This window comes from Aegilops tauschii, chromosome 7 (assembly GCF_002575655.3).
Source record: "Aegilops tauschii subsp. strangulata cultivar AL8/78 chromosome 7, Aet v6.0, whole genome shotgun sequence".
NCBI lineage: Eukaryota > Viridiplantae > Streptophyta > Magnoliopsida > Poales > Poaceae > Aegilops > Aegilops tauschii.
This window is the reverse complement of record NC_053041.3, coordinates 587,161,472-587,188,096: the sequence shown is the minus strand read 5'-3', so window position 1 is coordinate 587,188,096 and position 26,625 is coordinate 587,161,472. Positions and strand designations below refer to the sequence as shown.

The following is a 26,625-nucleotide window of genomic DNA, read 5'->3' as shown; positions in this document are numbered from 1 at the left end:
TTGTCGTGTCACATACTATTAGGCAATTGTAATGTTTAATTAAAGTTTGGAATATAATCCTAACTTCTACATTATGGAATACTGCAGGTTCTGGACTACTTGACTTCCATGATCCATTTGCCGATTCATTTATGCATTCATTGGTCGGGACAAGTATCCAAACATGTATTCTGAAGCTTAAGACACGGTATCCTATCATGTGTTCAGGACTCAGGGACAAATGCCGGTGCATATCTGTTTTGACATATTGATTACATGTGCTTCATGTAACATGCATTTCCTGAAGGTGATATTGATTGTCATCTGCGTGTTTTCAGTTGTTTGTTTACTGTTTTTGGCCAATTTCAGGGGGTTTATGAGCTCCAAGACTTTTTTAAAAAGGGATGGGCTACAGTACTATAAGCTCAATCTGTCTTTATATATTACCTCACAACAGAAAATGACTTTAACAATCAGCTATGAAAAAGAGGTTTAGACTAATATCTACGGTAAATCCTTGCCGTCAAGCTACCTATGATGCAGTGTAACTACCATTAGGAATCACTCCAGGACGGACAAGATGGGTTATTTCGTGGAAACTGCTACTTTGACTGGAAAAAATAATCGTAATATAATTGCATATATAGTTAGGCTTCCCTTAAAAGCATATACACTTGCACGTGTTCCATTTCCATTTTAAATACTGTCGTTAGTTTGTTATGTTTGTTATGTGTTGTCTTCTACTTTGTAAGTGAATGATGTTTCGACCAGATTGCTAAAAAATTCCGAACGGATGGAGCCCAACCCGAGCGACCTCGACCTCGCTCTCGCTCACACTCCCGCAGCGGCGGCGCCGCCCTGATCTCCTACCTCCAGCCTCCCCTGCACCTGCTCTGTCCAGATTCGGGATCCTCTCCACGTCCTCTTAACGCTCGCGTGCTTCTCTTCACGGAGCGACGCCTGGGCTGCTGATCCTCGACCTCGGCCCGCATCCATGTCGGTCGCGACGGCGGCTGCCTCTCCTGCCGTGCCGTGCGCCGGCCCCCGGCCCCCCACTGCTTCAGCGCCCGCCGCCGCTCTCGCCGCGGCCGCCCTCGCCTCCCGCCGCTCCGGTCCAGCCATTCATGGGAGGAGGATGTCCCGCGCGCTCCTCGCCAAGGAGGCGACGACACCACGACTTCAACCGCGCCCTTCGCTCCGGCTCCACTTGCTGCTGCCGCCTCCAGCCTACCACCGACGGCACCGGCAGCGCCCCACTCCGGCTCGTCCCCGGCTCCGGCAGAACCCCACTCCGACTCATCGCCTGCAGCAACCCGACATGTGTCCTAGGCCTCCCTCGCCGACGAGGACAATGAGGACGACGAAGAAGAGTTGGCTCCGCTGACGCCGCCGGCTTTCAAAAGCCCGGTCTTGGCTGCTGACCCGACTGTTCCATGCGTTGGGCACGAGGAGGAGACGAGTGGTGGATGGCAAGAGGTTCTGCCTCGGCGCTGTCAGGCGTCACCAACACCGACATTTGCTCCTCGTCCCATCCCTGCCTGGCTCCACGGTCGATGTTGTCGATGCCTCGCCCCTAGACACCGTGCGGCAGTTTGCAGAGATCCTTTGCGATGCTCCCGTTGCTTGGAGAACGGACATTGGGCGCGCGGGTGCCACAATCCTTGGCGTCCAATAAGCTCTTTGGCATGCCTTGTCGTGCCACCACTGTCTCGACTCAGCACCGAGCATTGTCAAGCTCCAGCTTCTTGTGGGGGTCCGATGAAATCCACTCTCCCCTACAAGGCGCTTCATCGAGGGTCCTGGGCGTCGATTGTATCTGATGATGTTGTCTCAGCACCCCCAACCGATGTGCTGCTACAGTCCACTTTAGCAACTCAGGCCAAGTTGCTGATGCGTGTTGGGTGCTTTCTGGAGCGGGCGGAGGCGGCCCTGGACAAGCTCTCTCTTGTGTCGACTGTGTTGCAGTCCACTCCTACGTCGTGTCCTTCTAGTCAGGTTGATGTTGTTGGTGGCTCAACGGAGAACAGGGATGAAGAGCTCTATGGTTGTTTCTCCCCTTGAGTTGGGGACAACTTGTTGTCGATGTCTGCTGCTGTAAGCGAGGCCATCGCCGTGGTCGTCGCCCCTGTGTTGCGGATTATGCCCGAGCTTCAACAACTATGTGTGAGACCTGCTTCACCTCAGCCTATGGAGCATGTGGAGGTCGTCTCGCTGGTGACCCCTGTTGAGGGGCAGGATTCACCTAGGTCATGTGAGCAACTAGAGGCGTCCGACTCCATCGTGTCGGTGGTATCTGTGACTGATAATGTTGAGGCAGTCAAGATGTTGGCGTCTGCTCCTTTGGAGCCCAGCCAGATGGTCGCCATTGTGGAGCGTGAAGGTTCCGATGTTATAGTTACTCACTCGCACGAGACCGTTGGACAGGTTTCTGTGCGTGACAAGGTCAATGATATTCTCTTCCAGATAGAGATTCACAGCTTGCTCAAACATTTGGAGGCGGCTAGCCCTGGATCTGGCAAGGCGATTGTCGAGGAGGCTCTCAAGAGCAGGAGAATGAAGAGTGGTGCCACAAGAAAGGCGTCCGCAGCTGCTTGATGGATGGTCATCAGTCTCTTGGGTTGTCCTTATGGTCTGAGTTGTCACCGCGGATTTGGTGGTGCACGTGGTCTTCGGCCATGTTATTCTTGGGGGTTTCTTTGCGATGTAGCAGTGTGGGGGTTGGTGGTCGCTATGTGTTGGGTATGGTTGTCGGGCTGATCGCGTGTTTATGGGGTTACATGCTCCGTGAGTAGACGACATGTGGTTGATTTGTATCGGCTTTCGCCCGGTTTTCCGTTGATTAACTGAGCAATTCTCTTCTGCTTAATTAATTAATGAGGCAAATCTTTTGCCTTCGTTTCGAAAAAAAATGATGTTTCCGACAAAGACTTCATCCTGAAGATCACTAATCCCAATGTTTATGAATGAATAAAAAAAGAGGAAATACTTGCTTTTCTTTACTCTTGAATGAAAACTTAGGTATCAACTTGTCGTCGAGCAATCTTGGGACGTACAACTTAGATGGAGAAATAAACGATTCTGATTGCAATCGTGTTGATGCAAGGAGAGATGATGATGATGATGCGGGTGGTGGTACGTGCAGCTCACTAAACTTTGACAAAAGGCTGCACGGATTTTTTGGGGGCATGTAACACTAATTTCAATTTGTTTCATATTATGTGTCTTGCTAAAGCTTGTATCAAAAATGATGATGACATGTGTTGCAAATGATTTTCTTCGACTTTATTTCACCCCCGCCATCTGAATGCAGCAAGTTTGCATGTTCTATTAGAGAGATTACAATATACCTTTCCCAAATATGTATATCGTTCTTTCAAAATGAAATGAGTGGGTGCACTATTATCCAATTTTTTTTACATAAGTTCATAAATGCTCATTATTTTATTGACAAGATGGACGGGTGCGGCAACGCGCGCCATCAATGATCTAGTGACAGATAAAATGAACACAACGGTGGAAACCTCCAACTATCTTTTGAAGAACTTCTAGAACTTCCATAGGTGGACATTGAGAAATTAAGGGCTTAGAGCCTCTTGAGCAGATCCCCAGTAATCCATCCACAAGAGGGTGTAACTAGGGCTACTCCAACAAACTTTTTGGATTATCCCCTCTACATAATTTTGGGGGATGGGGTGGGTGAATATATCAATGATCCGGGGGGGGGGGGGGGGGGGGGTAGAATAAAGAATATGTTGGAGCAAGGAAATAACCCTAACTCTCCTAATAGGTGCAATTTTTTTTTGCGGGGAGAGAATCGATAGGAAGTACTCTTAGACCAGAAAGTAGAGCTCTAAAATTCTAAGATGCGTTTCAAATAATTCCATAATAAAAAAATCAATGTCAATTTCAATTTCAGGAGAAACCTTTCGTGGAGAATGTGTTAGAACCAAAATGGGCTGGGCGTAAAGGTGGTTGGCCTATCCGCTAAAGGCTCGCATCGCCTACATGGGCTTGGCCCAGTGCATGAGGCTAGGCGCAAGTGAGCGCACGGGCCACTTGCGTTCCTTTTTTGCCCTCCATTTTTTCACTTTGTTTTCATATTTCAGTCTGTTTTAATTTAGTTTAATATTTATGAATGCTGATTTGTAAAATCTTCAAGAATTTAAAAATTCACGAATTTTAAAACATGCACGATTTTCAAAATATTATCAAATTAAAAAAATTGTGAATTTTCAAAATATACATTAATTCAAAAAATATTTGAAAATTTAAATGTTCATGAATTGGAAAAATGTGTGAAATTTGAAAGAAAATATTTAGGATCGAAACATGTTCATGAATTCAAAAAATGATTGCATTATTTGAAATAAATTCATGATTCAAAAACATTATGCGAATTTGAAAAACATTCAGGATTTCCAAAAACAATGTTAATGAATTAAAAAGGGAAGAAAGAAAACCAAAAAAGAGAAAGAAAACCAAAAAAACAATGAGAAAAGAAATAGAGAAATAAACCTTCTGGAACCTTCCAAAACTGGGTGAAAGGTTCCAGAAGCTTCCTAAAACTGGATTGGAGCTTTCAGAGCTAACGCTTCGCTGCCGCTAAACAGGCTGGCCCAATTCGCATTTTCAGTTGGTGAGTGCTATGATGATATCACTCGCAATAAGTGATACCCATGTCTCAAAAATAAATAAATGAGTGATACCTAGCATTTGCAACTACTACTAGCTCAGCTTGTTCAGTTGTTCCGTCCATGTACCCGGTTTTGTAACCAGTAGGTTGTTTGCTAGAAGAAAGGAGGAATCGAAGCAGACTACCAAAAGACAAATACTCCCTATACCTGGTTTTGTAAGTTGATCATGCATATTTAGGTCTTTAATTTGAGTAACAAAATATGTGTAATATGTCAAAAAAATCTTTAGAAATTTCATTTGACGACAAAACTAAAAAAATATTTTTGTTGTATATCATACATATTTCACCCATAAAATTGAAGACCTAAAAATCTCTATCCAATTTATAAACCCAGACAGAGTTAGTAATCATAATCGGTACACGACTCGGCGGCTTGCCATAATGTGTGAGACGGCGGACCAACACCGAGGTCGTGCGTGCTAGACGTGTACAAGTATTGTGAAATTCTTATTTTCATTGATATTCCAGATGCATCCTCTCTCTCTTTTTTTTGAGGGGGATTCCAGATGCATCCTGAACTACCATGCTTCCACTTACCTTTGCTTCAGCGATTTGGTACGAAGAAAACCGTAGCTGCTCACAGTTCACCCGTAATAAAATGAAGAAACAAGCTATAATTCTAATGCTAAGAAATGTATTTGTAGCCTTGTAGGAATTCTAACAATACTTCCATTTGGCCCATATCGTTTTTGATTTTTGGTATCATTTGGTCCAGCTATTTCATTCATAAAGCTCATCTTGGTCTCTGCTAAGAAATCGCAACAGTACCTGGTCCGTGGCGCCACAATACCGGTGTAGTTTGATCTCCTCTGCAGATACATAGTCGTGACACCGTTTTTATTCCAAATTCACCGTTTTGAAACAATCGCAACAGTACCTGGTCCGTGACTATATTTGAAAAAAAAACTCAACACGACTAGTGAATTCAGATTAGAGTCACTTGCAGATTTCTTCAAATTGTTGTACTGTAGTATTGGGCAACAACAGGTCAAGATTGGTGTGGTTGAGTTGCTGCGCCGTCGCCCTTGTCCCCGGCGAGGGCAAGGCGAGGTGCGGGCGGGCCGGGGCCGCGTCCGCGGCCGACGATGCCATGCGCATGGCGGCAGAGGACGCCGAGCGACAGGTAGGGGCCAATCAGGTGTGTCGCGGCCCCTACGCGCCCTTCCGCTCCTGGAATGACCACGACTCCGATGACAAACAACAATTGAGAGGACGACAACAGAGATCCAGCTAGGGCTGCAAACGAGTCGAGCTCGAACGAGTTGGAGTTGGCTCAGCTCAACTCATATGAAAATTCGAGCGAGCTCAGACTGAGTGAAGCTCATGATCGAGCTGTAGAACATGACTTGTGCTCAGCTTGTAACGATCTCGAGTCGATCTCGAGCTAGTTTCGAGCTAAATGAGATGCTAAAAATTATAAATTTACGGATAAAAACAAAAAATAAGGTGAATATGCTGGGAACATTTGCCAAAAATATAGGATATTGAACACATAGTCGACCATGTGCCATAATTAGGCCCAGATCCTCTCTTCACTTAATTAAGTTTCATGTTCGTTGGTAAATAAAATGGAGACAAATTATGGACAACATATATGGTAATAAATTATATTATTTCCATTAACATATGGCATGATCATTTAACATAATGATATTCTGTCGAGCTATCGAGCTAAAATTGAGCGAGCCAACTTGGCTCAAGATCGGCTCGTTTCTCGGTCGAGCTACATAAAGTGTTCAAACTCAGCTTGTTTCTTTTCGAGTCGATCTCAAGTCGAGTCAAAAAACGAGTCGATCTCGAGCGGCTCACGAGCCTCGAGCTTTTCTTGCAGCCCTAGATCCAGCTAGCCAGGACGGGAATGCATACGAGGTCACCGTTTTCCCGTGCCTCGCTTAGTTTTTCTAGGTTTTTTCTATTTTAGTTGAATTTGTCCTGTAGTTGTAATATGTCAGACTTATTCGATTTGCGTCAAATCGTCCGATTGGCATCAAATATGTCTGATTTGTTAATATTACTTTTGAAATGTGCACATACATTTACGCTTGCAGTTGGATGGAACTGCATGTTTTTACAAGCCCTAAACATCCACTGAATATTACATTTGTCGGTCAATCTTATTTTATTTTACATTTTTATATTAAAGAGCACGACATTTTTATATTGATCTGCATGTTTTACAATATAAAGAAAAATTGACCGACAACTGTAATATTTAGGGCGCGCAGACGTTTAGGGCTTGTAGTTATTGAGAAAAGTAATATTTAGTGAATGCAAATCAATATATAGTAAAATCTAGACTTTTTCTGATTGTATGCGCTCGTCCGAAATTAAATTGTGTTGGATCAATAGTAAAAAAAATACCCAAAAAATAGTAAAGGAACGAGACACATGCAAGTGGCTCGACATATCAGGTTTTAAGGACCACAATAACTACTCACCCCTTAGGACAAGATTTAGAAGTCACTAAAGAACCATCGGTTTGGTGCTTACCCTACGCCAGACATGCTTGCAATTTATCACCCTCGGTCTAGATGATTTGAGAAACTGAACCATGCCGCAGAACAAACACAAAAGAAGATATCGAAACCGTCGCACCAATGGCTATCCAATTGCTCTCCTTGAAGGACATACCAATCGCCAAGACATTAAAAGAGCCAAAAGATTTGAAGACACTCCGCCACCGGATTAGACGTCTTCAAGGTAGGAAGAGACCAAACAAATCTTATTCCAATAAGCCATCGCCGCTACCGCCTTGTCAATGTAAACAAAACCTAATAAGAAGAAAAAAGGGAATGACCAGACGGGTCTCCACTTCTCTTGCCGCTGACGAATCCGGGACGGGGAAGAGCAAGGGGAGGGGGGGGGGGCGATTTGGCGGCGGCGGGGAGAAACTTGGTGACGGCGTGGGTTGGGTCAGTCAACCTTTGATAAAAGGAGCATGTCCCCATAAAAAAGACTTATTTAAAATTTAGACATTTTTTCCCAAGGTCTTCCACCGTCAATACCAACGAGCCAGTCGAGTCGTAATCCTCAGACCTCACTTCCTCACTCGCCGCCACCACTTCCTCCTCTCGCTCCGGATTCCCTCCCCACAAGAGAAGGCAGGTCCGGCTCGTCGGCGGCCCCCAAATCCGGCCGGATCCGCCTCATCGGACGCCGGCAGGCCAGTCGATACGCCTCGCCGGCGCCTGAACACCAACCTTCGTCACCTCCGCCGGCACTCGCTTAGGGTTTCTGCTCCAGTGGCGTGGTGAGCCGCCTTTGCCTTCTTGCTTCTCATGCCTTTGCTCGTTGCTTGCTGAATCGAGCTTATAGGCGTTCATTCCCCAGGAAGCAACGTCCGATCTGACGCAAAAAAGAAACTTCCCCTCAGATCGACTGTCCGGCCTTCGCCATGGATAATGCCCCCAAAACCATTACCAATGTTGTGCGGTCAGTGCACAGCTGGTCAAGGTGGACGGCTTCAGCTTGACCCAGACCATGGGCGACAACGATTGCATCAAATCCAGATGGAATTTCGATGGGTACGAATGGGAATTCCGTGTCTATCCTAATTGCTGGGGCTACTCTGTAGCAGTGGAACTTGCCTTTCTCAGCAAACCCCGCAGGGCCAGTGTGAAGCGTGCCTTTCTCAGAAAAGCCCGCAGGGGCAGTGTGAGGGTCGCTGTATGCTGCCGGTTGGTCGATCCGGCAGGGACGCTTGAGCCATCCAACGAAGTTTGTGAGCAGCGGGTGTTCAGCCGTCCCAATGATTATATCTTTAAATCTTTTATCTTGAGAAGTAAGCTAGCAGCATCAGGTTATCTTAGGGGTGATTCTTTTACTGTGCAATGCACCATTGACGTTCTCAAGGAACTACCGGCTACGGACCCGGTCAAAGAAGTGCCAGTGCCATCCTCAAACTTGCACAGACACCTTGCTGAACTCCTGCGGAGCAAGACGGGAGCAGATGTCACGTTTCTTGTGTGTGGCAAGTCTTTTGCTGCGCACAAGCTCATCCTCGCTGCAAGATCCCCTGTCTTCATGGCCGAGTTCTTTGGAGATATGAAGGAGAATTGCGCACGGCGCGTGGAGATTAAGGACATGCAGGCTGCGGTATTCAAGTCGCTGCTTCACTTCATCTACACTGATACTGTGCCTGAATTCGACGAGAAGGGCAAGGAGGTGATGGTGTTAGCTCAGCACTTGCTTGCAGCTGCTGACAGATATGACCTAGACAGGCTCAAGCTGGTCTGTGAAAGCAAGCTCTCTGGTGGCATCAGTGTTGACACGGCAGCGACATCTCTGGCTCTAGCCGAGCAGCACAATTGTCCACAGCTCAAGGCGAAGTGCGTCCAGTTCATCGTTAGGAATCGTGAGGTTCTTGATGCTGTGTTGGCGACGGAGGGGTACAAGTATCTAGCGGCAAGCTGCCCTTCGGTGTTGTCTGACCTTCTCGAGTCAAGTCTGCGTGTGGGAGAAAGCACAAGCACTGATGCATATAGTTAGGTGCTGCTAGTGGTCCAAAATTTAGTAATGCGTAGTCTCTGTTTGTGCATGCCGTGTATGTGGTATGATTATCAAGTTAAGCTATGTCATGTCTTAACAATGAACCGAAGCTCGGTAGGTTAGTCTCTGGTTGTACTAGTTATCCATGGACATATTTTAGTAACTTGTGTTCCCCTGACTGGTTTAAATGGTCCATGATTTCAATGTGATGTAATTTAGTCTAAATGGTCCATTATTTGGTGCCTATCTCCTTGTATGCTTATAACTGCCGCCAGGCGTGCAGGCTGGAGGGCTTTGGCAAGAATCTTCTGTCCAGTGATGTTAAAGAGTGAAGGATGACTCGGAGTGCGCAGGTATAGGTTTCTCACCTTCAGCCACAGAATCCTGGTGTGTCTTTCAGCCTTCACACCGGGAGTTCTAGTGAACCCCTTATTATCAAATTTGGGAATGACATTTGAAAAACCTTCCACTTTGTAGTATTAGTCGCAAAGGAAGATGATTTATGTGTTGGTCTAAGCCAATAGTCAACACCTAAGTGCGGTTGTGGTCTGCATTGTATATTTTGTACAATATCCTGATTTGTTGATTGGATATATTTGTGGACATGTAACAGAGTTATTAGTTGCTTGTATAAATTCTAGAACCGAAAAAGAGTTAATCGCTGCTTTGTTTGGAGATTGAAGGTACCTGCAATAATGGTGATTATTGTTTTGTTTACTTTTGAGCATTACTACTTTTAATTTCAGTAGATGTCAGTTTTACTCAACACATAAACTTTGAGAAATTGGGTCATATGTCTTCAACGCAGCGACGGGGTTACCTTATAGACGCGGTTTTCTCTAGTGTATGCCTACCTTTAGCAGCATCCACCACTAATTTTAGTCTTTAAATTGTAATTTTTTAGTGGAAGACTGTAAATTGTTTACAGGGAATATTGAGCACTGCTAATTGCTACTCTAACAAACAAACAAAAAATATTCACTCTGAAAAAAATATTATTACTAGACAGAATTTTACTCTGTTAGCCTATGGAATCCTTACTTTGTTTTAAGGCAAGTTGCTCAAGAAAACAATAACAAATAAAAGAACGTTTCTATACCTTTTATCATTTTACCCAAATTTTCTTTCTTGTATATAATAGGCAGGACCTATCATTCTAACACGCAGTACATCATCAAAATATGTTTTGACATGTGTTTCCTACATGACAGATGAGCAGCAAATCCCAACAAGTTCTGCATTCCACCTGGTACATCCCAACAAGAGCATGAAACAAATGTGGACAAGATATATAGGAGTTTCTTCTAGGAACCAAGGGTACAACCTTACAAATGAATTGTCTGATGACAACGGTACTAGAAAAGGTTCTTCGCATCGAAACTAATAATTTGGAGCAAAGTTCAGCACATTCATGATTTAGACATGAGGCAACTCAATTTTTCCACAGCAGCAATGGATTTGTCAGAATTTTCTGCTGCAAACGACAGGTCAGTAAAATGACCAGCAGCAAAGCTTTTCACTGAACTGACAGAGCTCGGTTCGGCACATTAAACATTGGCCAAAATGTTTTACCTTTTTCACTGAATAGCAGGAGAAGAACAAAAGCATGCATGCAGGTGACACTAAGCATCATCCTGATTATTATTTGGATGTATCTGTCAGACATGTAACAGAGTTAGCAGTTGCTTGTATTCTAGAACAGAAAAAGAGTTATTGTTTACTTCGTGTGGAGATTGAAGAGACCTTGCAATTGTCGACGGTGATTTTTTATATATATTTTACTTTCGAGCATTTTTATGTACTTTTAATTCGGAAGGATTTAAAGAGATATCAGTTTTACTGGATACCTAAGCTTCAACGCCGTGGCGGCGTACCTTACATATGACTACGACTTTCAATCTTACATTGGACATTATCCATGGAAGAAGTATTAAGGGGGCAGTACTGGAGCTGATCTGCTGATGGTATATATCCACCACAAATACGTTTTCTCTAAAGCAACGTCACCGCACATGTATGGTGTTTGAGCAAATTTCAGCATGTTAACATTAAGATGCCTCATTTTGACAGATATGAATCGTGAATGTGATTGCCTCGGGATAATGTTGCTTGAAACTTGAGATGCGCGGGAAGGCTAAGAAAGCATCATCAAATTGACAAGGGATTTGTATGGACTTTTTGCGCTGTAGTGTTTACAGTGATCCTGCCTCCTACGCCATAGAGACTTTGCTCCTAACACATAAAAGTAAAGTTTAAATAGCGCGCTATAGCGTTTAGAGGTATCCGCCGTCAAGAGTGATAGCTCACCATTAAAAAATATGCATAGGAGAAAACAAAACAACAAAGATGGAGATGGCATAACAGGTCACAAGCCTTAAAGTAGACCCCAGTGCTTCAGTTATTATTTGTCCAAATATCATTCTCTATTAAGTAGACATTTTAACAATCTGAAAAACACAAGGTCTATCTGTAAACACCGCAAACAGGGAAATTGACCTGGTTAAAAAGCAACTGAAGATATGAAAGCTAATTTCAATCCTCACGAAATATAATTTATTTGGATAACTGAAGTTAGGGCTCCTCTTAAATATACATACACTCTGAAACAAAAAAATTTGGAACCTGTATCGCAGACCTGCCATGTCATTCCAATCAGTAATGTGAAACTGAGTCTCACTATCAAGAAAGGCGACAATAGTTCACTTTCTCAGTCCGCAGGTTAATTAATGCGATCCCAAGCCTCTTCTTTGGTAATATTTTCCAGGAACTAAGCATGTGTACATTCAAATTGGATAGGGAGATTGAGCATAACTTCTCAAAGTCAAAGTCACAAAGAAGAAGAAAAAATACTGGACATCCATACTCAAAACAAAATGGTTACCGGCTGTGAAAAGAATTCTAATTCTAATTTTACTGAAGATTCTTATTATACTCCCTCCATTCCTAAATATAAGTCTTTTTAGAGATTAATATGGACTATATACGGATGTATATAGACATATTTTAGAGTGTAGATTAACTCATTTTGCTTGGTATGTGGTCCACAGTAGAATCTCAACTTATGAACGGAGAAAGTACTTAATCAAGGAATTTGAACACCCCCCCCCCCCCACACACACACACGACTTTATGGGCACTCGGAGCATAACTCCCCCTAATTACTGTTGCACCCAACCGTCTCGCCAGGCATACTCCCACCTCTACCACTAGTAGAAAAAGGGCCTATTGTCCCGGTTCGTAAGGCCAATTTGTCCCGGTTCCTGAACTGGGACTAAAGGGTCGTTACTAAAGCCCTAGGCCTTTAGTCCCGGTTCTTACACGAACCGGGACAGATGGGCCTCCACGTGGCCGGTGCTGCTAGCCCAGGCAGGAGGGCCTTTGATCCCGGTTGGTGGCACCAACCGGTACCAAAAGGCATCCATGCGTCAGCTGTTCAGGGGCTAGGGTTTTTGTTTTTTTCTTTCTGAAAGGGGGTGGGGAGGATTTGGGGGTTTTGTATGGTTAATTAAGGTGTTTCATATATTGTGTTAGGTAGCTAATTAATTAATAGAGAGAAGTGTCCTCTCTTATCTCCGTGCTTGGTCGACGGTACGTACTATACGTATAGAGAGGCCCCTCTTAAGGTGTTTCATATATTGTGTTAGGTAGCTAATTAATTAATAGAGAGAAGTGTCCTCTCTTATCTAGTAAGCAAATGAAGGAAACCATTAAGTACAGAAGTCCGTCATGCATACCGAGAGAAGTGATCGACCTCTCCTTCTCCGAGAGATTGGTCGAACAACAAGTTTTCGTATTATCTATCCGACGCTACTGGCTACATACATATACAATATGTAAGATCTCTTACAATCCCCTAGCATCTGAACTCAAGTTCCACATGGTATTCTCCGGCTTTATTGATGACGTGGTCAAGAAAGAATCCCGCCAATTCCTCTTGAATTGCTTTCATGCGATCTTCTGTTGGAGTTCATTCTGCATCTGCCACGTCTAATTTGAAGAAGGGGGTTAATACATATATATGAATGAAACTCAACAGAAATGATGGTGTAATAAAATGAAATTGTGAATATTATTGCTTACGCACATCATATTGTCTTTTAGAGTAGCTCCGCTTATCTTTGCAAGTCGCGTTGTAGATGAACTCGCACACGTAGTATCCACAGTAATCATTCCCTTGTTCCTGCCACAAGCACTTTACGAGAAATAGAGGTCAATCAAACTGATAATGAAGCATTATAAATGGCATTGATGAAAGTAGCTAGAATCAACGGGAGATGCGCGGAACTAGCTAGCTAGTAGTACTTACTTTCGGGTATGTATATTGCAGCTCCTTCGGCAGTCCCGGAGCTTCTGCGGTGAACTTTTTCCAAACCCTGCAAGACAAAGAAAATAATTATTACTTGAGATATCAGGAAATGGACAAAAAGTAGCCGATATGGTGCGATAATGATCGATTGAACTTACTTGTTGAGAATTTTAGTCATGTCCGCATAGGTCTCGGGATCTTTTCGTCTCGAGACTAAGATGACTACTAGTCCCTGCTCAAGCTTAATCTCCAGGAGAATATAGTGGAAGCTGCGCACGCATGCATAAGTCATCAATTACATTACTATAACCTCGCTCGAGTAATAAGGGAAACCGAATATGCACAAGACAGTAACACTCACTTGAAGTTGTAAGGAAAGAGTATTTAATCTTTGTTTTGATTTATTATCAATGATTTGAGCAAGTTGGCCTCGGCTTCTTTGGCGCTCTTTTTAACCGTAAATTCATCTATGAGATTTGTGTTAATGAACCCAATATCATACATTTCTGCTTTTCTGCACTCGACGATCTTCAATCTGCATAATATAGTGAGGATAATTATAAATACATGCAATGAAAGAGCTGAGTTATATGTAGAGACTTAATGACAGAAGTAGTACTTACAGACAGTAGCAAGTGACAGTTAATTTATCGAGGGCCTTTTGATTGTAAAATTGGAAGAACTCCTCAAATGGAATAGACAACAGATCAATTCCAACGAGGTCATGCTCCTCTTTAACTCTCCGCGTCAAAGTATTCGTCCCCCCAGACTCTCTGCAGGTTTTCATGTACCAATCATGCAATCTTCACATCATCGTTGTTAGAGATTTTTCATCTTTGACGAGAGGCTTCCCGTAATGGTATCTGTGTTCGTCCACCTCCAAGAAATCATAATGTACATCGTCGGGCAGGTAATCTCCAAGATTGGTATAACCGAGCACCATCCTCGGATCATTAGCGACGATATCGCTAGACACCTTGAGCGGGGGGCACGATTGGTTCGCTTGTTCGCCGAGCTGGGCAATTTTTTTCCCAGCTCGTCGTTCTGCTAACCTTCGATCACTGATAGTACTTCCCGACCGCTCCGCTTCGAGATATACCTTTTCAGTATCGCGCTCATAGTTGGTTTTCGGCGGAGACTTTGGTGGTTTCCTCAGGGCATCCAAAGTGCGCTTCGCTTTCATCGGATCTACCTTCTCCTCCGGAGGTGGATGTTTCTTTGCTTTCACCCCTTCAAAGAAGTTCGTCACTTCGGCTCGCACGATCTTCACGTTTTCCTCCTGGCTCCTCTCGTATGGTAACTTCTCTGGAGTCTTCAGAGAAGGACCGAATCTGTATTGCCTCCCGCCTCTGGCTGTACTGCTAGACGCCGGAGCAGACGGAGCGGCTGCGGCTGTCTTCTTTCCTTTCTTACGAGGCGGAGGAGAAGGACTACGACGCGCCGGAGCAGCCGGAGGGGCGGCTGGTCTCTTCCGCCCTTGCTGACGAGGCAGAGAAGGAGGAGGATGGCTGCTCGGGCACGCCGACGCAGGCGGAGAAGGAGGCGGAGTGCCGCCACGCTCCGGAGAAGGAGGCTGAGTGCTCTGATCACTCGCCGGAGGAGGAGGCAGAGGAGGAGGCAGAGTGCCCTGACTCGCCGGAGGAGGAGGCGGAGGCGGAGTGCCCTGACTTGCTGGAGGAGGAGGAGGAGGCGGAGGCGTCCAGTTCGGAAGGTTGATGAGCTCCTTCCGCCATAGGCATGGAGTCTTCAGAGAAGAACCCAGCCGAGTCTCCCCATCACCCGTAGGGTGGTCAAGCTCGAGGTCCTCAAATCCGTCTGTTATTTCATCCACCATCACCCTAGCATATCCTTCTGGAATCGGCTGGCAGTGATAGGTTGCGCCAGGTTCAGAAGGTAAACAGAGCCAACAGCCGCCTTGACTTTCAATTTCATCCATTGCGTCATAAGGTGGCAATGCTGAGACTCCGTGATAGCATCCACGGGGTAGCTAGCAGGAGCCGTGAAGACAGGCTCCAGCTGAAGCTGCTCGGTGGAAGCCACGCTGCTTCTCCGTTGAGATGGCGGGGTAGCTTCGGGGGAAGCTTCGGTAGGTCGTTTGCTGCGATTTGCTTCTCGTTCCTCTATCGCTTGTACCCTTGCGTGCAGCGCCTGCAGTTGGGTATGCTCCACTTTCTTCCTCCTCTTCTGGCATTTGTAACCGCCTGCGTCCGGAAACCCAGCCTTCCATGGAACGAAGCCTGGCGTGCCTCGTGTCCGTCCAGGGTGCTCAGGATTCCTGAGGGCCATTGTGAGCTCGTCGTTCTCTCTATCTGGAACGAACATCCCTTGCTGCGCTGCATCGATATACTCCTGAAGCCTCGTGACGGGTATTCTCAGTTGCTCGTCCGTCCAAACGCACTTCCCTGATACAGGGTCCAAGGTTCCGCCAACCCCGAAGAACCAACTCCGGCAACGGTCTGGCCAGTTCAATGTCTCTGGTTCGACCCCTTTATGAATCAGGTCATTCTCAGCCTTGGCCCACAACGGCCGGGCTTTGAGGTAGCCACCTGACCCCGTGCGATGGTGATGCTTCTTCTTCGCAGCATTCCTCTTGTTTGTCACTGACATCTTCTTACTCTTTTCCGATGTCTTGTGGGCCACAAACGCGGGCCAGTGATCTCTGATCTTCTCATACCGGCCGATGAATTCTTGTGTCTCTTCTTTGTCGACAAATTTTTTCAGCTCATTCTTTCACCTCCTGAATAGTTCTGCCATCTTCTTAAGAGCATAAGACTTGATCAATTGCTCTTTAACTGGCTTCTCCGGATCCTCCTCTGGCGGTAGGGTAAAATTTTCCTTAAGCGCGGTCCAAAGATCATCTTTCTGCATATCATCGACATAAGACACCTCGGGGTCTTCTTTAGCCGGCTTTAACCATTGGTGGATGCTGATCGGGATCTTGTCCCTAACAAGTACCCCGCACTGAGCAGCAAATGCTTCCTTTGTCCGGATGGGTTCAATCGGCATGCCATCGCGCGCGATTTCTATGATCTCAAACCTTTCATCCGAGCGCAACTTTTTCTTCGGGCCTCGTCTCTTTACCGAAGTTGTGCTCGATCTGGAGGGCTAGAAAAAAGAAGAAAGACGAGAGTTCATTAATATGTGTACATACCAAAAACAATTAATGCATCAATTAGCTATAGTCAGCACATGCTTAACTAATATATATACCTGGCCGGACTCCGTTCGGTCACCGGAGCCGTCATCACGGTGTCCTTCTTGCACCGGCATTGGGTCACCGGAGCCATCATGATCAGGTCCCTCCTCCTCCATTGTTCGATCACCGTATCCTGCTTCTTCACCCTGTCCTTCCAGACCATCGCCGCTGTCGTTGAGATATGACAAGGCATCAGCTCCGGCTGCGATTATGTCCCCCAACACCTGTTCTGCTTCCTTGTCTCGTCCGTGCTCCATTGTTTCTGCAAATATTACAACATGGCAATTATTATACAAACATGACAGCAGGTGGATATATTAGTGGCAAACGTAGAACTAGCTAGCTAATCACAACAAGGAATCATATTAGTGGCCTCGACGCTTGATCTCTAGGGTTGGGGTGGCCTCGACAACGCTTATAGGGTTCGGGGTGGCCTCGATAGCGCTTTAAGGATTTGGGGTGGCCTCGACGACAACGCTCTTTTAACTTGGTAAATTTGGGTGGCCTCGAGAGAGTTTGTCGGGTAGGGGCGCGGCGGGAGGGGGTAGGAGACCGACATCATTTTTTTCTAGGGTTTGGGTGTCCTTGAGAGTTTTGGTCGAGCGAGAGGGCCGGGGGGTGCTTCCGTGGTATAAGTTATCACGGTCGAGAGGGGGTATATATATCGACCGCCCCTCATGTCGAAGTTATCCGGGAGGGGGTTATATCGACAACGACGACATACATACATGGGAAAATAATGTTACCGGGAGGGGGTATATCGACCCCCCCTCGTGTTGAAGTTATCGAGAGGGGGTTATATCGACAACGACGACATGCATACATGGGAAAATAATGTTATCGGGGAGGGGGTATATCGACCCCCCTCCCCCTCGTGTTGAAGTTATCGGGAGGGGGTTATATCCACAACAACGACATACATACATGGGAAAATAATGTTATCGGGGAGGGGGTATATCGACCCCCCCTCGTGTTGAAGTTATCGGGAGGGGGTATATCGACAACGACATACCCGATAAAAAATGAGAAAACGAAGAAGAAATAAAAAGAGGAGAAGAAGAAAGGAATAGAGGAGAAGATCGAAGAAAAAAAGAAGAAAAAAAAGAGGAGAAGAAGAAAGGAATAGAGGAGAAGAAGAAAAGGTAGAAAATATTCTACCTTTTCTTCTTCTCCTCTATTCCTTTCTTCTTCTCCTCTTCTTTTTCTTCTTTTTTCCTCTTCTTATTTATTTCTCCTCTTCTTCCTCTCCTCTTCTTCTCCTTTCTTCCTCTTCTTATTTTCCTTTTTCCTCTCCTCCTTTTTCTTCTGCTTCCTTCTTCCTAGCTAGATATATAATTTTTTTCTAAAAATGTAACTTTTGCATATATATAAAACTTTTCTAAAAATATGCATATATAAAACATTTTCTTCTTCTTCCTTCCTTCTTCCTTCTCTTCCTTCTTCCTAAATATATAAAACTTTTCTAAAAATGAAACTAACCTAAAATGTACTAAATCAGATAACATATATAGATAAATTTTTTCTAAAAATCTAACTTTTGCATATATGAACATATATACACAGAGAACATATATACATTTTTATAAAAAAGCAAAAAACAAATCATCATATATATGAACAAAAAATCTGAAAAAAGGACATATAATCATATATACACACATACATATACTCACACATATACATATAATCTGGAAAAAACATCATATAAATGTGGGAAAAACAGGGAGGAAGGGGGCGGCGCCGGCCTGACCAAGGAGAGGTGAGGCGTGGTCGGGGCAGGGGCAGAGGCACGGCGCCGGGGTAGAGAGCGGCGACGGCAGCTTGGTCGGGGCAGGGCGATGGCGACGTGGTCGATCAGGGCAGGGCGAGGGCGCGCGGCGTGGTCGGGGCGGGGCGACGGCGGCGTGGTCGGGGCGGGGCGACGGCGGCGTGGTTGGGGCGGGTCGACGGCGGCGTGGTCGGAGCAGGGGCAGCGGCGACGACGTCGACGGGGCGAGCTCGGGCAGCCTGGCGGCGGCGTCGGGGCGGGGCAACTGCAGAGATGAGTGTGAAAATCGCAAAGTGTTTTTTTATATACCCAGGGCATTGGTACCGGTTCGTGGCACCAACCAGGACCAATGCCCCCTCTAGTCCCGGTTGGTACCACCAAACAGGACCAAAGGTCTCTTTTCAGCAGCCCAAAGGGCGAGAAGCGGCGGCCTTTGGTCCCGGTTGGTGGCACCAACCGGGACTAAAGGGGGGGCATTGGTTCCGGTTGGTGCCACGAACCGGTAACAATGCACCCCTTTAGTCTGGGTTGGTGCGACCAACCGGGACCATAGTGTTGGGGATCATAGCAGAATTTTAAAATTTCCTACGCATCACCAAGATCCATCTATGGAGTTTACTAGCAACGAGAGGGAAGGAGTGCATCTACATACCCTTGTAGATCGCGAGCGGAAGCGTTCAAGTGAACGGGGTTGATGGAGTCGTACTCGTCGTGATCGAAATCACCGATGACCGAGCGCCGAACTGACGGCACCTCCGCGTTCAACACACGTACGGAGCAGCGACGTCTCCTCCTTCTTGATCCAGCAAGGGGGAAGGAGAGGTTGATGGAGATCCAGCAGCACGACGGCGTGGTGGTGGAAGTAGCGGGGATCCCGGCAGGGCTTCGCCTAGCGCAAGCGGGAGGGAGAGGTGTCACGGGAGGGAGAGGGAGGCGCCAGGGGCTGTGTTCCGGCTTCCCTCCCTCCCCCCCACTATTTATAGGGGCCCTGGGGGGCGCCGGCCCCCTGGAGATCCCATCTGAGGGGGGGGGGGCCAAGGGGGTGGCTTGCCCCCCAAGCCAAGTGGGGCACCAGCCCACCAGTGGCTGGTTCCCCTCCCCACTTCAGCCCATGGGGCCCTCCGGGACAGGTGGCCCCACCCGGTGGACCCCCGGGACCCTTCCGGTGGTCCCGGTACAATACCGATAACCCCCGAAACTTTCCCGGTGGCCGAAACTGGACTTCCTATATATAATTCTTCACCTCCAGACCATTCCGGAACTCCTCGTGACGTCCGGGATCTCATCCGGGACTCCGAACAACTTTCGGGTTTCCGCATACTAATATCTCTACAACCCTAGCGTCACCGAACCTTAAGTGTGTAGACCCTACGGGTTCGGGAGACATGCAGACATGACCGAGACGCCTCTCCGGTCAATAACCAACAGCGGGATCTGGATACCCATGTTGGCTACCACATGTTCCATGATGATCTTATCGGATGAACCACGATGTCGAGGATTCAATCAATCCTGTATACAATTCCCTTTGTCAATCGGCACGTTACTTGCCCGAGATTTGATCGTCGGTATCCCAATACCTCGTTCAATCTCGTTACCGGCAAGTCACTTTACTCGTACCGTAATGCATGATCCCGTGACCAGACACTTGGTCACATTGAGCTCATTATGATGATGCATTACTGAGTGGGCCTAGAGATACCTCTCCGTCATACGGAGTGACAAATCCCAGTCTCGATCCGTGCCAACCCAACAGACACTTTCGGAGATACCCGTAGTGCACCTTTATAGTCACCCAGTTACGTTGTGACGTTTGGTACACCCAAAGCACTCCTACGGTATCCGGGAGTTGCACGATCTCATGGTCTAAGGAAATGATACTTGACATTGGAAAAGCTCTAGCAAACGAACTACACAATCTTTTGTGCTATGCTTAGGATTGGGTCTTGTCCATCACATCATTCTCCTAATGATGTGATCACGTTAGCAATGACATCCAATGTCCATAGTCAGGAAACCATGACTATCTGTTGATCAAAGAGCTAGTCAACTAGAGGCTCACTAGGGACATGTTGTGGTCTATGTATTTACACATGTATTACGATTTCCGGATAACACAATTATAGCATGAACAATAGACAATTATCATGAACAAGGAAATATAATAATAACCATTTTATTATTGCCTCTAGGGCATATTTCCAACAGTCTCCCACTTGCACTAGAGTCAATAATCTAGTTACATTGTGATGAATCGAACACCCATAGAGTTCTGGTGTTGATCATGTTTTGCTCTAGGGAGAGGTTTAGTCAACGGATCTGCTACATTCAGGTCCGTATGTACTTTACAAATATCTATGTCTCCATTTTGAACACTTTCACGAATGGAGTTGAAGCGACGCTTGATATGCCTGGTCTTCCATTAAAACCTGGGCTCCTTGGCAAGGGCAATAGCTCCAGTGTTGTCACAGAAGAGAGTCATCGGGCCCGACGCATTGGGAATCACCCCTAGGTCGGTAATGAACTCCTTCATCCAGATTGCTTCTTGCGCTGCCTCTGAGGCCGCCATGTACTCCGCTTCACATGTAGATCCCGCCACGACGCTTTGCTTGCAACTGCACCAGCTTACTGCCCCTCCATTCAAAATATACACGTATCCGGTTTGTGACTTCGAGTCATCCAGATCTGTGTCGAAGCTAACGTCGACGTAACCCTTTACGACGAGCTCTTCGTCACCTCCATAAACGAGAAACATATCCTTAGTCCTCTTCAGGTACTTCAGGATATTCTTGACCGCTGTCCAGTGTTCCATGCCGGGATTACTTTGGTACCTTCCTACCAAACTCACGGCAAGGTTTACATCAGGTCTGGTACACAGCATGGCATACATAATAGACCCTATGGCTGAGGCATAGGGGATGACACTCATCTTTTCTCTATCTTCTGCCGTGGTCGGGCATTGAGCCGTGCTCAATTGCACACCTTGCAATACAGGCAAGAACCCCTTCTTGGACTGATCCATATTGAACTTCTTCAATATCTTGTCAAGGTACGTACTCTGTGAAAGACCAATGAGGCGTCTTGATCTATCTCTATAGATCTTGATGCCTAATATATAAGCAGCTTCTCCAAGGTCCTTCATTGAAAAACACTTATTCAAATAGGCCTTTATACTTTCCAAGAATTCTATATCATTTCCCATCAATAGTATGTCATCCACATATAATAAGAGAAATGCTACAGAGCTCCCACTCACTTTCTTGTAAACACAGGCTTCTCCATAAGTCTGTGTAAATCCAAACGCTTTGATCATCTCATCAAATCGAATGTTCCAACTCCGAGATGCTTGCACCAGCCCATAGATGGAGCGCTGGAGCTTGCATACCTTGTTAGCATTCTTAGGATCGACAAAACCTTCCGGCTGCATCATATACAATTCTTCCTTAAGAAAGCCGTTAAGGAATGCCGTTTTGACGTCCATTTGCCATATCTCATAATCATAGAATGCGGCAATTGCTAACATGATTCGGACGGACTTCAGCTTCGCTACGGGTGAGAAAGTCTCATCGTAGTCAAACCCTTGAACTTGTCGATAACCCTTAGCGACAAGTCGAGCCTTATAGATGGTCACATTACCATCCGCGTCTGTCTTCTTCTTAAAGATCCATTTATTTTCTATGGCTCGCCGATCATCGGGCAAGTCAGTCAAAGTCCATACTTCGTTTTCATACATGGATCCTATCTCGGATTGCATGGCTTCAAGCCATTTGTTGGAATCCGGGCCCGCCATCGCTTCTTCATAGTTCGAAGGTTCACCGTTGTCTAACAACATGATTTCCAGGATAGGGTTGCCGTACCACTCTGGTGCGGAACGTGTCCTTGTGGACCTACGAAGTACAGCAGTAACTTGATCCGAAGCTTCATGATCATCATCATTAACTTCCTCCCCAGTCGGTGTAGGCACCACAGGAACATCTTCCCGCGCTGCGCTACTTTCCGGTTCGGAAGGGGTGACTATCACCTCATCAAGTTCCACTTTCCTCCCACTCAATTCCTTCGAGAGAAACTCTTTCTCCAGAAAGGACCCGTTTTTGGCAACAAAGATCTTGCCTTCGGATCTGAGGTAGAAGGTATACCCAATAGTTTTCTTGGGGTATCCTATGAAGACACATTTCTCCGACTTGGGTTCGAGCTTTTCAGGTTGAAGTTTCTTGACATAAGCATCGCATCCCCAAATTTTTAGAAACGACAGCTTAGGTTTCTTCCCAAACCATAATTCATATGGTGTCATCTCAACGGATTTCGACGGAGCCCTATTTAAAGTGAATGCAGCAGTCTCTAAAGCATAGCCCCAAAATGAGAGCGGTAGATCGGTAAGAGACATCATAGATCGCACCATATCCAATAGAGTGCGATTACGACGTTCGGACACACCATTTCTCTGAGGTGTTCCAGGCAGCGTGAGTTGTGAAACTATTCCACATTTCTTCAAGTGTGTGCCAAATTCGTGACTTAAATATTCCCCCCACGATCTGATCGTAAGAACTTTATCTTTCGGTCACGTTGATTCTCCACCTCATTCTGAAATTCCTTGAACTTTTCAAAGGTCTCAGACTTGTGTTTCATTAGGTAGACATATCCATATCTACTTAAGTCATCAGTGAGAGTGAGAACATAACGATAGCCACCGCGAGCCTCAACACTCATTGGACCGCACACATCGGTATGTATGATTTCCAATAAGTTGGTTTCTCGCTCCATTGTTCCGGAGAACGGAGTCTTGGTCATCTTCCCATGAGGCATGGTTCGCACGTGTCAAATGATTCGTAATCAAGAGACTCCAAAATTCCATCTGCATGGAGCTTCTTCATGCGTTTGACACCAATGTGACCAAGGCGGCAGTGCCACAAGTATGTGGGACTATCGTTATCAACTTTACATCTTTTAGTATTCACACTATGAATATGTGTAACATCACGTTCGAGATTCATTAAGAATAAACCATTGACCAGCGGGGCATGACCATAAAACATATCTCTCATATAAATAGAACAACCATTATTCTCGGATTTAAATGAGTAGCCATCTCGCATTAAACGAGATCCAGATACAATGTTCATGCTCAAAGCTGGCACTAAATAACAATTATTGAGGTTTAAAACTAATCCCGTAGGTAAATGCAGAGGTAGCGTGCCGACGGCGATCACATCGACCTTGGAACCATTCCCGACGCGCATCGTCACCTCGTCCTTCGCCAGTCTCCGCTTATTCCGCAGCTCCTGTTTTGAGTTACAAATATGAGCAACCGCACCGGTATCAAATACCCAGGAGCTACTACGAGTACTGGTAAGGTACACATCAATTACATGTATATCACATATACCTTTGGTGTTGCCGGCCTTCTTGTCCGCTAAGTATTTGGGGCAGTTTCGCTTCCAGTGACCACTTCCCTTGCAATAAAAGCACTCAGTCTCAGGCTTGGGTCCATTCTTTGACTTCTTCCCGGCAACTGGCTTACCGTGCGCGGCAACTCCCTTGCCGTCCTTCTTGAAGTTCTTCTTACCCTTGCCTTTCTTGAACTTAGTGGTTTTATTCACCATCAACACTTGATGTTCCTTTTTGATCTCCACCTCCGCTGATTTTAGCATTGAATATACCTCAGGAATGGTCTTTTCCATTCCCTGCATATTGAAGTTCATCACAAAGCTCTTGTAGCTTGGTGGAAGCGACTGAAGGATTCTGTCAATGACCGCGTCATCCGGGAGATTAACTCCCAGCTGAGACAAGCGGTTGTGTAACCCAGACATTCTGAGTATGTGCTCACTGACAGAACTATTTTCCTCCATTTTACAACTGAAGAACTTGTCGGAGACTTCATATCTCTCGACCCGGGCATGAGCTTGGAAAACCATTTTCAGCTCTTCGAACATCTCATATGCTCCATGTTTCTCAAAACGCTTTTGGAGCCCCGGTTCTAAGCTGTAAAGCATGCCGCACTGAACGAGGGAGTAATCATCAACACGTGATTGCCAAGCGTTCATAACGTCTTGGTTCTCTGGGATGGGTGCTTCACCTAGCGGTGCTTCTAGGACATAATCTTTCTTGGCAGCTATGAGGATGATCCTCAGGTTCCGGACCCAGTCCGTATAGTTGCTGCCATCATCTTTCAGCTTGGTTTTCTCTAGGAACGCGTTGAAGTTGAGGGCAACGTGGGCCATTTGATCTACAAGACATATTGTAAAGATTTTAGACTAAGTTCATGATAATTAAGTTCATCTAATCAAATTATTCAATGAACTCCCACTCAGATAGACATCCCTCCAGTCATCTAAGTGAAACATGATCCGAGTTAACTAGGCCGTGTCCGATCATCACGTGAGACGGACTAGTCAAGATCGGTGAACATCTCCATGTTGATCGTATCTTCTATACGACTCATGCTCGACCTTTCGGTCTTCCATGTTCCGAGGCCATGTCTGTACATGCTAGGCTCGTCAAGTCAACCTAAGTGTATTGCGTGTGTTCCGAGGCCATGTCTGTACATGCTAGGCTCGTCAACACCCGTTGTATGCGAATGTTAGAATCTATCACACCCAACCATCACGTGGTGCTTCGAAACAACGAACCTTCGCAACGGTGCATAGTTAGGGGGAACACTTTCTTGAAATTATTATAAGGGATCATCTTACTTACTACGGTCGTACTAAGCAAATAAGATGTAAAACATGATAAACATCACATGCAATCAAATAGTGACATGATATGGCCAATATCATTTTGCTCCTTTGATCTCCATCTTCGGGGCGCCATGATCATCTTCGTCACCGGCATGACACCATGATCTCCATCATCGTGTCTTCATGAAGTTGTCACGCCAATGATTACTTCTACTTCTATGGCTAACGCATTTAGCAATAAAGTAAAGTAATTTACATGGCGTTATTCAATGACACGCAGGTCATACAAAAAATAAAGACAACTCCTATGGATCCTGCCGGTTGTCATACTCATCGACATGCAAGTCGTGATTCCTATTACAAGAACATGATCAATCTCATACATCACATATATCTCATTCATCACATCCTTTTGGCCATATCACATCACAAGGCACATGCTGCAAAAACAAGTTAGACGTCCTCTAATTGTTGTTGCAAGTTTTTACGTGGCTTCTATAGGTTTCTAGCAAGAACGTTTCTTACCTACGTAAAACCACAACGTGATATGCCAATTTCTATTTACCCTTCATAAGGACCCTTTTCATCGAATCCGTTCTGACTAAAGTGGGAGAGACAGACACCCGCTAGCCACCTTATGCAACTAGTGCATGTCAGTCGGTGGAACCTGTCTCACGTAAGCGTACGTGTAAGGTCGGTCCGGGCCGCTTCATCCCACAATACCGCCGAAACAAGATAAGACTAGTAGTGGCAAGAAAATTGACAACATCTACGCCCACAACTGCTTTGTGTTCTACTCGTGCATAGTAACTACGCATAGGCCTGGCTCATGATGCCACTGTTGGGGATCGTAGCAGAATTTTAAAATTTCCTACGCATCACCAAGATCCATCTATGGAGTTTACTAGCAACGAGAGGGAAGGAGTGCATCTACATACCCTTGTAGATCGCGAGCGGAAGCGTTCAAGTGAACGGGGTTGATGGAGTCGTACTCGTCGTGATCGAAATCACCGATGACCGAGCGCCGAACTGACGGCACCTCCGCGTTCAACACACGTACGGAGCAGCGACGTCTCCTCCTTCTTGATCCAGCAAGGGGGAAGGAGAGGTTGATGGAGATCCAGCAGCACGACGGCGTGGTGGTGGAAGTAGCGGGGATCCCGGCGGGGCTTCGCCAAGCGCAAGCGGGAGGGAGAGGTGTCACGGGAGGGAGAGGGAGGCGCCAGGGGCTGTGTTCCGGCTGCCCTCCCTCCCCCCACTATTTATAGGGGCCCTCGGGGGCGCCGGCCCCCTGGAGATCCCATCTGAGGGGGGGCGGCGGCCAAGGGGGTGGCTTGCCCCCCAAGCCAAGTGGGGCGCCCCCCCACCCCCAGGGTTTCCAACCCTAGGCGCAGGGGAGGGCCATGGGGGCGCACCAGCCCACCAGTGGCTGGTTCCCCTCCCCACTTCAGCCCATGGGGCCCTCTGGGATAGGTGGCCCCACCCAGTGGACCCCCGGGACCCTTCCGGTGGTCC

At 46.2% G+C, this 26,625-nt stretch overlaps 1 pseudogene; it reads left to right on the top strand.

The window, feature by feature from the left end:
• The first annotated feature begins 7,706 nt into the window (after positions 1–7,706).
• Positions 7,707–9,381, top strand: LOC109760766 (BTB/POZ and MATH domain-containing protein 2-like; annotated as a pseudogene).
• Positions 9,382–26,625: the final 17,244 nt, after the last annotated feature.